Below are 13,906 nucleotides of genomic sequence, written 5' to 3'. Positions count from 1 at the left end.
AGAAGAAGAAGAAGAAGAAGAAGAAGAAGAAGAAGAAGAAGAAGAAGAAGAAGAAGAAGAAGGGGAAAGGAGATGAAAGGAAGGAAGAGGAAGAGGAGATGAAGGAAGAGGAGATGGAAGAAGAAGAAGAAGAAGAAGAAGAAGAAGAAGAAGAAGAAGAAGAAGAAGAAGAAGAAGAAGAAAAGAAGAGGAAGAGGAGATGAAAGGAAGGAAGAGGAAGAGGAGATGGAAGAAGAAGAAGGAGGAGGAGGAGGAGGAGGTGGTGGTGGTGGTCCTGGTTGCTCAGCTTTGGGACCCGTGGCCTGTAGCCCACTTGTCGACGGATGCCCGGGTTCCGCAGCACCCGACGCGGTCCTTGTTAACCCAGGCGACGACCGAGCCGGTATAGGCTTCATTCGGTTGTGTTTCACCATGATTCATTGCATGGGTTGTTGGGTCTGCTCCTCAGCCTAGACCTCTCTGACATGGTTGGACCTGCTGGTAGTTTGTACTACCGCCAGCACAACTCTCAGCTTCATTGGAACAGTTAGCTCCCCGCCACGCCAAGGCGGCACCCCATGGGAGGGTGGAGGGGCACCTGGAGACTCTGGCATAAACCAGTGCAGGTGGTTCCAGTGGTACTCGGCACACTAGGTCCTGTGCCTAAAAACAGTTGGCGCTGACAAGATCACCCTTGGTCAGCTGCAGAAGGCCACCTTACTGGGATCTGCTCGCATAATCCGCCGATACATCACACAGTCCTAAACTCTTGGGAAGTGTTCGACTAGTGATTTGTGATACGAAACTGAGCATGGTTATCTCGCCTGCTTTGTAAACTGTCATTTTTGTGTACAATAATAATAATAATAATAATCACCACACAGTCAGCCAGATGTTCAGATTGGGTTTAGCATTTTTGTCTACCTATCGAGTCTTTACCAAGGACCTGGGATAGGCAAATCTGGAGGTTTGATGGTGTTACAGATATCGCCGGCGGATGTAAGCTGTTCCAAGTCAAGCTGCCTTGTGCAACTGACTGGTGGCAAATGTGTCAATGCCAACTTGGTGCTCAAGTTGTTTTGGGACTGCACCCAAGGCGCCTATTACTATTGCTTCTACCCTTGCTTGCCTTTGCCATAGTCGTTCTATTTCTATTTTGCAGGTCTTTGCGTTTTATTATCTTCTCCAGTTCTTTCTCTAGTATCCTGCTGCCTCCAGGCACTGCCCCATCCATTATCCAGACTTTTTTTGTATATTGTTGTTGTTGTTGTTATTGATAGGGCAGCAAAAATATTTAACTCTCCTTTCTACTATTTACCACATAACTGAGGTGAGTTGGCCCAGTCATCCAGCTGCCTTTCGTGCCTGAGGTGGAACTACTAGAACACATCACTTCCTAATGATTGGTCCAAAATCATCCAGCTGGCTTTCATGTCTAAGGTCGGACTTGAACTCATAGCCTCCTGCATTTAAGGCCGCATCCTGTAGTCTCTTGATCACATTTTACAACAGCTTTACTTGCCCATGGCGTTCCATTATGATTGTAAGTCTAGGACTTCCTGTATGTCAATACGGATAGTTCTCAACCATACAACCACAACTGAGCCCCAAATGTATGTTGCTAAGTGAGACAGTTTTTAAGCGAGCTTCGCCCTGTTTTACAACCTTTCTTGCCACCGTTCTTAAGTGAATCACTGCAACTGTTAAGTTAGTCACATGGTCGTTAAGCGAATCCGGCTTCCCCGTTGACTTTGCTTGTCAGAAGGTCGCAAACGGAGATCACGTGACCCCCCCCCAAGACACTGCAACCGTCATAAATGTGAGCCAGTGGCCAGACGGGCTGAATTTGGATCACGAGACCATGGGGATGCTGCAATGGTTGCTTAAGTGTGAATAATGGTCATAAGTCACTTTTTCCAGTGCCGTTGTAAACTTCGAAGGGTCTCCTGCTTTGAGCAGAAGGCTGGACTAGAAGTCCTCCAAGAGCACTTCCAACTCTGTTATTTTGTATTTTTAAAAGAAGAGATTGAACAGCCCTCTGTCTGAAATGGGACAGGGTTTCCTGCCTGAATAGAGGGTTGGACTAGAAGACCTTTAAGGCCCCTTCTAATTCTATTATTTTGTATTCAGCTCCTGAAAGGGTCAGAGGACAATTTAATCCCGAATATTATTTCTCAATGTGATTGCCTGCTGAGAGAGGAAAGCTCCAGCAAATGAAATTTGCATATTCTTTCTCTCCTGCGCGAGTAATGCATTCTACTCGTCCTGGCTTTCCTTACGAAAAGCCTCTATTTTATTTTTTATTTTTTTTAAATAGCACAGCGTATTATGCCCATTATGAAATTTGATCTGGAGGAAAGTGAAGGGGGGCGGGGGTAGGAAAGACAGATTGTAGACATTTGCATTTTTTTGTTTCTTTCGTGGAATTGTGGGCATCGACTTGTTTATCTCCAAATAAAACCCCAACAAAATCAGAAAACCTGAAATAAAATGTTGGGTTGTGGTTCACCGGCAGTCTGTGCAGACGGCAGCAGAATCGGATAGCGGGGAAGAATGGGGGACAGTCTGGGAGTCTGGAGGGGACTCGGACGAGGGTCCTGCATCCGATACAGAGATGGGGCCAGGACCATCTGGGAGTGGGGTGCTGCCTCTGGAGCCTCCAGAGTCTGGCAGCAGCGAGGCAGAGGAGCAAGGGGAGCCTGTTACCAGTGTGCGTGTGTGCACAGAGCTGCTAGAAGGCAAGAGCAGCTGCGACAAAAGGGGTGACTCGAGAGTAAGGCTTGGAGGTGATTGCCCCTCCCATAAGGTATAAAGGGCAGGCAAAGGTAGAGAAACCTTTGCAGGAAGCAAAGTCGGTCGCTCTGTTTGGATTCAACCTTGAAGTTCTGCGTGGACTTTGTACTCCGTTTGGCTTTTTACAATTAATTTGGCATTTTACTTGTTGGCAGCAATTCAAAGGAGATAAAGGTGGGTGCTTATCTCGAGGAACTATTTGGAACTCATTACTGGCTGGGAATGAACATAATTCTCAGCATTGAAGTAAAGCAAGAGTTGTTTTAACTAAGTGTGTGCTTAATTATGATCTCAGGAAGCCTTGCTCAGAACATGTTGACAATACGCTGGTGAAAGATAACATGTAGGTAGTCCTCAACTTATGACCACAACGGAGATCAAAATTTACGTTGCTAAGGAAGACATTTGTTAAATGAGTTTTGCTCAATTTGATGCCCTTTCTTTGCCATAGTTGTTAAGTGAATCATTGCATGTGTTGAGTTAGTAACATGGTTGTTAAGTGAATCCGGCTTCTCCGTTGACTTGGCTTATCAGAAGTTTGCAAAAGCTGATCACGTGACCCCGTGACCTTGCCACCGTCATAAATATGAACCAGTTGCCAAGCATCTGAATTTTGACCAAGGGTCATAAGTGTGAAAAATGGTCATGAGTCACTTTCTTCACTGCCATGGTAACTTTGAACAGTCATTAAACGAACTGTCATAAGTTGAGGACTCCCCCGTATTAAGGGCTGATAACTGAGTGGAAAACTTAAAAAATCTACAAATCTCATTGTGTAGTTTTTTGAGCCATCTTGAAATCCCATTTGGATTTATTGTTTGAGAACTCTTGAGTACAATTTCACCCTCAAAAGGAAAAAAGTTTGGGAAGAAAAGCAAGGAAAAAAAAATAGAGGAAAAATAAACAAGCAATGAGTTGGACTAGAAGACTTCCAAGGTCTCCTTCCAACTCCGTTATTCTGAATTAAAGGAGTAATCTGACACTTCTTCTATGCACCCCTTCCAGCGATCTTCCATATCTTAGAGCTTGAGTGTGTGTGTGTGTGTGTGTGTGTGTGTGTGTGTAAATATGCAAAATCAAGTTCTAAGGTCTCTGGAAGGGATGAGTAGAAGAAGTGTGTGTGTATACACACCCACACACACACACACACACACACACACAGACCAACACCCTGTTTCCCTGAAAATAAGACCCAACTGGAAAATAAACCCTAGCTTGATTTTTCAGGATGCTCGTAATATAAGCCCTACCCCAAAAATAAGCCCCAGTTAAGATTGTCAGCATTTAGACCTGTATTTCCCTGAAAGTAAGCCCTAACCAGAAAACAAGCCCTAATGCATCTTTTGGAGCAAAAAATAATATAAGACCTGATCTTATTTTACGGAAAACACGAGATAGATAGATAGATAGATAGATAGATAGATAGATAGATAGATAGATAGATGATAGATAGATAGATAGATAGATAGATAGATAGATAGATAAATAGATAGATAGATAGATAGATAGATAGATAGATAGATAGATAGATAGATAGATAGATAGATAGATAGATAGATAGATAGATAGATAGATAGATAGACAGATAGATAGATAGATAGATAGATAGATAGACAGACAGACAGGTAGACAGATAGATAGATAGACAGACAGACAGGTAGATTATGGATAGATAGATAGATGATAGATAGATAGATAAATAGATAGATAGATAGATAGATAGATAGATAGATAGATAGATAGAGAGAGAGAGAGAGATATGATAGATAGATAGGTAGATGATAGATAGATAGATAGATAGATAGATAGATAGATAGATAGATAGATAGATAGATAGATAGATAAACTCATTTATTCAAAGAAAGCACGAAGCTGTAGCCACCCACAAATCTGATTTTTCTCCGCTTTGGGGTTATGTAGATGAAGCTAGGGACTGAGCTTAATAGCACACTGCAGTTTCCTGTTGAATTGTTTTTCTTAATTAAAAAACACATTAAAAAAAAGAAAATTGGGTGGCAGACAGCATCTAGTGGGAACCAAGGGAGACGTTGGAAAGCATCCAAAAAACTTGCTCAGTGGTTTAAAAAGAAGGGCTGTTGCGGAAACGTATGGGCTAGAGACTTACTCGCGTGTTTTAAAATTCAGTTGAGATGGAATTAATTTTGTGGCAGTAGGGAAGAAACGACTTTGTAACAGGCAAACAAAAAACCACACAAAAACCAAAGAAGAATAGGAGTGTGTCTCAACTTGGGCCTTTTTAAGATGTGTGGATTTCAATTCCCTTCCATTTTCCCATGGCTGGCTAGGGAATTCTGGGAGTTGAAGTCCACACCTCTTAAAAGTTGCCAAGGTTGAAGAAGGAAGGTCATACTTGACTTACAGCCGTAAAGGAGGATGGCAATTTTGGTTGTAAGCCTACAGATTCATAAAATGGATTATCACAATACAAGACCCAATTTTACAACCTGTTTTACGGCGGTTATTAAGCAAATCCATTGTTCACTGTGGGCATTTTTTATTTTTTTTTGCAGAAGCCAAAGAACAGGTATTCTTTGATTATGTGACGATAATTGTGCCTAGCATTTCCACTGCCAAGCAGTATCACTAGCACTTAGACTTATATACTGCTTCACAATGCACTTACAGCCCTCTCTAAGCAGTCTACAGAGTCAGCCTCTTGCCCCCAACAATCTGGGTCCTCATTTTACCCACCTGAGAAGGATGAAAGGCTGAGTCAACCTTGAGCCAGTCAGGATCGAACTCCTGGCAGTGAGCAGCCTGCAATATTGCCTTCTAACCCCTGTGTCACCATAGACATAGATGGATTTAAACAATAGATCTACATGATCGGTTATAGCTACAGAGGTAGAGAGACAGAGAGAAAAATAAATTTAGATTAATAGATATAGATATAGAGAGATGGTAGGTAGGTTACAGTGGTGGGATTCAAAAAATTTTTACTATTGGTTCTGTAGCTTGGTGGGCATAGCATGGCTTGGTGGGCATGGCAGGAGAAGGATACTGCAAAATCCCCATTCCCTCCCCACCCCACTAACCTGCTTTCCAGCTCCGTTCTCCTGTGCAGGGCAACAAAAGAAGACTCAGCCAATCAGCTGGGACTCGGGAGGAGGAGAATAGATGGGGGCGGGGCCAGTCAGAGGTGGTATTTCCCAGTTCTCCGAAATACTCAAAATTTCCTCTACCGGTTCTCCTGAACTGGTCAGAACCTGCTGAATACCACCTCTGAGGTATTCAGAGGTATGTAGGTAGATTGATTGATAGATAGATTGATTGATAGATAGATGATAGAGGGATGGATGGATGGATGGATAGATAGATAGATAGATAGATAGATAGATAGATAGATAGATAGATAGATAGATAGATAGATGAATGATAGAAGATAGTGGTGGATGGATGGATGGACATAAACAGCACTTAGACTTATACAACGCTTCACAGTGCTTTTACAGCCTTCTCTAAGCGGTTTACAGAGTCAGCCTCTCGCCTCCAACAATCTGGGTCCTCATTTTACCCACCTCGGAAGGACGGAAGGCTGAGTCAACCTTGAGTTGGTCAGGATCAAACTCCTGGCTATGGACAGAGCCAGCCTGCAATACAGCACTCTAACCACTGCGCCACCACAAAGATAGAAAAAGAAGGTGATCAGTCACGAAAGAAAGCCAGAAAGCAAGCAATCCAGGATCATGTGACCACAGGGATGCTGCAACGGTCGTAAGTGTGAAACACAATCGTAAGGCATTTTATTCAGTGCCGTTGTTATTTCGTGGGCCCATCGTATCTTTGAACAGTCACTCAGCAACCAGTCCTAAGCCAAGAACTTACCCTTACTGCCATAAAGTCTCCATTGCATATAATAGGCCGTGCCAAGCAGGGGGAAAATCGGATTCCGTCATCCTAGGATATAAAGGTGAAAGATGGATGGAGATTGGGAGAAGTATTCGAGCATCCATCATTAGATGTAAATTAATACTTAATGATGTTTGCAATCATCACGTCATGCTCCTAATTGAAAATGAATAATTGAAATTCCAATTACGGCTGGGGTCAAGCTGAGGGGAAAATCTTATAGGACCCCCTCATCAAACAAGGGTCCAGAAAGTTTTTTGAACGGGGCACAGGAGGATGAGCTGTTCAATTATTAAATGAAAAACGGGGCTTTTATAGTTCTCCTTTGTGTTTTCTGGAGCTACACACATCCTTGTGCTCAGAATGTTAAATATTTGATCAGAATAGAGCTGGAAGGGCCCATGGAGGTCTTCTAGTCCAGCCCCCTGCTCAAGCAAGAGAACCTATACCAATCCAGACAGGTGGCTGTCCAGTCTATTCTTGAAAACCTCCAGTGATGAAGCACCCACAACTTCTGGTGGCAAGCAGTTCCACTGGTTAATTGTCATCACTGATAGGAAGTTTCTCCTTAAGTCCAGGTTGCTACTCTCTCTGATTAGTTTCCATCCATTGTTTCTTGTTCTGACTTCTGGTGTTTTGCAGAATAGATTGACTCCCTCTTCTCTGTGGAAACCCCTCAGTTATTGAAACCCTGTTATCGTGTCGTTCCTAGTCTTTCTTTTCATAAAAAAAAAAAAAAAAAACGAAATGGAAAGTCAGATTAAATCCGTCCTTCCATTCAGAGTTGCCTCCAATGTGGCATTTTGCTCCTAATCAGTCGAGATGATTTCATCATGAAATAGTCAATGACTACTTCAGCTTCAACCACAACAACACAAGAGCACACAACAGATACAAACTCAACGTTAACTGCTCCAAACTCAATTGCAGAAAGTAGTACCACTTCAGCAACAGAGCAGTCAATGCCTGGAACTCACTACCTGATTCTGTTGTTCCATTCTCAAACCCCCAAAACTTTAACCTTAAACTGTCTACTGTGGACCTCACTCCATTCCTAAGAGGTCTGTAAGGGGGTGTGCATAAGTGCACCATCGTGCCTACCGTCCTTGTCCTACTGTCCCCATTTATTCATACCTATTTCCTGTATTCTTAACTCATGTACTTTATACTTATACCTATTACCTTGCAAGCGATTGAAAAATCAAATAAATTATATATTGCGTATATAAAAGAAAGAAAGAAAAAGAAGGAAGGAAGGAAGGAAGGAAGGAAGGAAGGAAGGAAGGAAAGAAAGAAAGAAAGAAAGAAAGAAAGAAAGAAAGAAAGAAAGAAAGAAAGAAAGAAAGAAAGAGAAGGCAGTCAGGCTTGCAAAAAGAAGAAAGAAAGAAAGAAAGAAAGAAAGAAAGAAAGAAAGAAAGAAAGAAAGAAAGAAAGAAAGAAAGAAAGAAAGAAAGAAAGAAAAGGCAGGCAGGCAAACAAAAAGAAAGTAAGAAAGAGAAAGAAACGAAAGAAAGAGAAAGAAAAAAAGAAAGAAGGAAGGAAGGAAAGAAAGAAAGAAAAAGAAGGCAGGCAGGCTTGCAAAAAGAAGGAAGGAAGGAAAGAAGGAAGAAGGCAGGCAGGCCTGCAAAAAGAAAGAAAGAAAGAAAAAAGAAAGAAAGAAAGAAAGAAAGAAAGAAAGAAAGAAAGAAAGAAAGAAAGAAAGAAAGAAAGAAAGAAAGAAAAGGCAGGCAGGCAAACAAAAAAGAAAGTAAGAAAGAGAAAGAACGAAAGAAAGAGAAAGAAAAAAAGAAAGAAGGAAGGAAGGAAAGAAAGAAAGAAAAAGAAGGCAGGCAGGCTTGCAAAAAAGAAGGAAGGAAGGAAAGAAGGAAGAAGGCAGGCAGGCCTGCAAAAAAGAAAGAAAGAAAGAAAGAAAAAGAAAGAAAGAAAGAAAGAAAGAAAGAAAGAAAGAAAGAAAGAAAGAAAGAAAGAAAGAAAGCAGGCAGACTTGCAAAAAAGAAGGAAGGAAGGAAGGAAGGAAGGAAGGAAGGAAAGAAGGAAAGAAGAAGGCAGGCAGGCAAGCAAAAAAGAAAGTAAGAAAGAGAAAGAACAAAAGAAAGAGAAAGAAAAAGAAAAACAAAAGAAAGAAAAAGAAAGAAAGAAGGAAGGAAAGAAAGAAAGATAGAAAAAGAAGGTAGGCAGTCATGCAAAAAAGAAAAACAAAGAAAAACCAACCCAGGATCTTTTTCTCAACCTTTTTAAAGCCAACGGCAACTTTTCCAGACTTCCCCTGCAATCCGAACCCCCGTCGAGAGGGCTTAAAGAGCGCCAGGAGGACGGGCAGTAATGGTTGTCTGACTGACTGTTTGGTGTCCAAACTCATCAGATGGTGTCAAAAAAAAAGGCGCCCTGGGGAGGGGAGACTGTCTGGAAGAGCCCCTCGGAGTTGTCCTCAGGGTGTCTTCGCATTGATCCACCTCTGAGCGAACAGCCCTCAGCAGCTGAAATGTGTTGGATTAGTACATCTAATCCCTGATCGATTACCGATTCTAAATAATTAATTGCCGTGTTCACATCATGGTAATGGAAGGGAGGGGGGAGGACGAGGGCAGGAGCCGGATAAATCTTTAATAGGCAACGAGGGTTCTTGACATCTGCCTAACGGGCCCCGGGCAGGGCTTTTGCGCCACTGACGTCGTCCTCGGTGGTTCTCTTGGAGAGCTTTGGCGCGCGTATTTGGGTTATTGGTGCATCTATGACTAATGGATTGAGACGCGTGAATAGTTCTCTGAAGGCAGAGGGAGGGAGGGAGAGAGGGAGGGATGAAGAGAGGGAGGAGAGAGGGAGAAGGGAGGGAGGGAGGGGAGAGAGGAAGGAATGAAGAGGGAGGAAGAGAGGGAGGAGAGGGAGGAGGGAGGAGGGAGGGAGGATAGAGGAAGGAAGGAGGGAGGGAGAGAGGAAGGAATGAAGAGGGAGGAGGAGAGGCAGGAGAGGGAGAAGGGAGGAGGGAGGGAGGAGAGAGGAAGGAAGGAGGGAGGGAGAGAGGAAGGAAGGAAGAGAGGGAGGAGAGAGGGAGAAGGGAGTGAGGAAAGAAGGAGGGAGAGAGAGGAAGGAATGAAGAGAGGGAGGAAGAGAGGGAGGAGAGGGAGGAGGGAGGAGGGAGGGAGGATAGAGGAAGGAAGGAAGGGAGGGAGAGAGGAAGGAAGGAAGAGAGGGAGGAGAGAGGGAGAAGGGAGGGAGGAAGGAAGGAGGGAGGGAGAGAGGAAGGAATGAAGAGAGGGAGGAAGAGAGGGAGGAGGGAGGAGGGAGGGAGGAGAGAGGAAGGAAGGAGGGAGGGAGAGAGGAAGGAAGGAAGAGAGGAGGAGAGAGGGAGAAGGGAGGGAGGAAGGAAGGAGGGAGGGAGAGAGGAAGGAATGAAGAGAGGGAGGAAGAGAGGGAGGAGGAGGAGAGGGAGGGAGAGAGGAAGGAGGGAGGGAGAGAGAGAGGAAGGAATGAAGAGGGAGGAAGAGAGGGAGGAGAGGGAGGAGGGAGGGAGGATAGAGGAAGGAAGGAGGGAGGGAGAGAGGAAGGAAGGAAGAGAGGGAGGAGAGAGGGAGAAGGGAGTGAGGAAAGAAGGAGGGAGAGAGAGGAAGGAATGAAGAGAGGGAGGAAGAGAGGGAGGAGAGGGAGGAGGGAGGGAGGGAGGGAGGATAGAGGAAGGAAGGCGGGAGGGAGAGAGGAAGGAAGGAAGAGAGGGAGGAGAGAGGGAGAAGGGAGGGAGGAAGGAAGGAGGGAGGGAGAGAGGAAGGAATGAAGAGAGGGAGGAAGAGAGGGAGGAGGGAGGAGGGAGGGAGGAGAGAGGAAGGAAGGAGGGAGGGAGAGAGGAAGGAAGGAAGAGAGGGAGGAGAGAGGGAGAAGGGAGGGAGGAAGGAAGGAGGGAGGGAGAGAGGAAGGAATGAAGAGAGGGGAGGAAGAGAGGGAGGAGGGAGGAGGGAGGGAGAGAGGAAGGAGGGAGGGAGAGAGAGAGGAAGGAATGAAGAGGAGGAAGAGAGGGAGGAGGAGGGAGGAGGAGGGAGGATAGAGAAGGAAGGAGGGAGGGAGAGAGGAAGGAATGAAGAGGGAGGAAGAGAGGGAGGAGAGGGAGAAGGGAGGAGGGAGGGAGGAGAGAGGAAGGAAGGAGGGAGGGATAGAGGAAGGAAGGAAGAGAGGGAGGAGAGAGGGAGAAGGGAGTGAGGAAAGAAGGAGGGAGAGAGAGGAAGGAATGAAGAGAGGGAGGAAGAGAGGGAGGAGAGGGAGGAGGGAGGAGGGAGGGAGGATAGAGGAAGGAAGGCGGGAGGGAGAGAGGAAGGAAGGAAGAGAGGGAGGAGAGAGGGAGAAGGGAGGGAGGAAGGAAGGAGGGAGGGAGAGAGGAAGGAATGAAGAGAGGGAGGAAGAGAGGGAGGAGGGAGGAGAGAGGGAAGGAAGGAGGGAGGGAGAGAGGAAGGAAGGAAGAGAGGGAGGAGAGAGGGAGAAGGGAGGGAGGAAGGAAGGAGGGAGGGAGAGAGGAAGGAATGAAGAGAGGGAGGAAGAGAGGGAGGAGGGAGGAGGGAGGGAGGAGAGAGGAAGGAAGGAGGGAGGGAGAGAGGAAGGAATTAATTCCCAACTCTGTTGTTCTGTTATTCTATCATGCCTCTCCACTAATTGAAAGAATGGCGAGAACGAACCTTGCAAACTCTGGGCCGAAGGTTTGATTTCCGTAATCCCGGCTTTTGGTTCAATTGGTGCAAGTGTATATTTTGATTTATTTCTCGTTCACGTTCATGGCTGAATCTCCTCGTGGTGGTGGGGAAAAAAATGGACCTCTGGTGGACTGTTAATTCTTCCTGGGCCTCGTTCCAAAGGAGCATTAAGCACGGTTGATGTATTCTTTCTTTCCAGGGTTGCGGTGTACGCTGAGATAAACAAAGCGAGCAAATGAGTATTTCTTTATGGCTGGGGGTTTTTGTTTTGGTTTGGTTTTCACAATTTATTTTATTTTTTATTTATTTATTGTGATTTGATTTGTCCATCGCTTAAACAAGATAATAGGTATAAGAATAGACAGGAGTATGAATGCAGGAAATAGCTACGAATAAATGGGGACAATAGGACAGGGACGGGAGGCAGGATGGTGCCCTTATGCACGGCCCTTACAGACCTCATGGGGTGAGGTCAATGGTGGATAGTTTAATGGTAAAGAGTCGCAGAAGACGGCTAGATGGCCTGTTCTTCAACTTTGTTTTCCCATCAGGTTCTTTTTCAGTTTAAGTTCAGTGTACTCCTTCGTACTCACCATAGCATCCTATGAGTAAGAAGAAAAGATTTGTAGCTCGGGGTTGAACTGTGCGGTGCTCGGTGCTCTCTGAGCTTGGTGGTTTTCTTGCAGACGTTTCATGACCCAACTAGGTAACATCATCAGTGCTAAAAGGGATTTTCTTGCCTGTGTATATACGATTGCCACCAGTTAAGCTTCAGCGGAGTCCTGGGTGCTCCCTGCATTTGGTTTTCTTCTTGCAGACGTTTAATTACGAAACTAGATGACATCATCATTGCACTGATGATGTGACCTAGTTTGGTCATGAAACGTCTGCAAGAAAACCAAGTTCAGAGAGCGCCCAGGATCTCACAGGCCTCCTCCTCCTCCTCTCTGCAAAACCCTCTCCCAGTGCTTTCCAGCACTGATGATATTACCTAGTTTGGTCATGAAATGTCTGCAAGGAAACACCCAAGCTCAGAGAACCCCAAGGACCCACATTCCTCCTCCTCCTCTTCCTCCTCCATCTCTCCACAAACCCCATTCTCTTCTAGCACTGATGATGTTACCTAGTTGGGTACTGAAACGATTGCAAGAAAATACCCAAGCTCAGGGACCTCCAAAGATCCACAGTTCTCCTCCTCCTCCCCCCCCTCCTCCTCCTCCTCTCTGCAGATCCCCTCTCCTTTCCAGCACTGATGATGTTACCTAGTTTGGTCATGAAACTAAAACAACCAAGCTCAGAGAGCACCAAGGACGCACCACACCCGATGAGTTTTCCAGTCTCTCACCGAGGCCTTCCAAAATCTTTCAAACTATGCCTCTTTGAATTTTCTATTGCAGCCACAATAACAATGGGAAGCAAAATTAAGAAGATCCTCACATAAGGTCTCGCAATGAGCCAAAGGTAAAATCCCTTTGTCCCTAAAGGCAGATCACGGTTCTGATGCAACCATACGACATTGCACGCATTTCGATGGCTGCCTCATTTAACTGCTTGCTTATTGAAGGTTTTGGCAAGACCAAAGGAGAAGGGATTTTTTTTTTCTATAGGAAAGGTGATGATAAATCACATTTTCACCCTGCGGGGCAAAAATTCCCTCCAAATCTGTTCATAACAGCTTCATTTGTATCGCACCCTTGGTGGTGGAAATAATCCACTTTCCAGACTTTTGCAGGGCCTTTGATCAACAGCTAAACAGATTGTTCGTATTCTCTACGCAACGCACACAAATGACAAAGTTTAAAATTAACCAATGTTGGCATGTGAGAATGAGGCGATGACGTTCTTTACCAGTCCCTAAATCTTGGTTTGGCTCCCTCCAATAGGAGCGTCAAAAATATTTGGAAGGTGGGATAAAGGCACCAGGATTTTCCTTGGAAATCTACTTAGATAGATAAGCCCTTGACTTATAACAGTTTATTTAATAACTGAAATTACAACGGCACTGAAAAAAATGACTTGGGATGTTCACATACTGCTACCAGGTCACTTAGGTGTGATATCTTACAGATTAACCAAGTTGGAAGGGACCTTGTAGGTCACCTAGTCCAACCCCCCTCACCCAAGCAGGAGACTACACAATTTCTCACAGATGGCAGTCCAATCTCTTCTTGAAAGCCTCCAGGGATGAAGCTCCCACAACTTCTGAAGGCAACTTCTGTTTCCAATGGTTAATTGTCCTCACAGTCAGAATATTTCTCCTTATTTCTAGGTTGAATCTCTCCTGGTTCAGTTTCCATCCAGTATTCCTTGTCTGGCCTACAGGTGCTTTAGAAAATAGCTTGACCCCTTCCTCTCTGTGGCAGCCCCTCAACTATTGGAAGACTGCTATCATGTCTCCCCTGGTCCTTCTTTTCATTAGATTAGCCAGGCCCAGTTCCTGCAACCATTCTTCATATGTTTTAGTCTCCAGTCCCCTAATCATCCTGGTATGATAGCAATTTTACAGTATTTGAGGGGCTGATTTCTTAGGCGGCTTATACAACTTATATAGAAAATACAATTTATTTTCCAAAGCCCCTGAGGGCAGGACA

The sequence above is a fragment of the Pseudonaja textilis genome, chromosome 7 (genome assembly GCF_049901715.1).
Source record: "Pseudonaja textilis isolate UNSWEBS1 chromosome 7, rPseTex1.2, whole genome shotgun sequence".
Taxonomy (NCBI): Eukaryota; Metazoa; Chordata; class Lepidosauria; order Squamata; family Elapidae; genus Pseudonaja; species Pseudonaja textilis.
Note: the sequence above shows the minus strand (reverse complement) of the source record.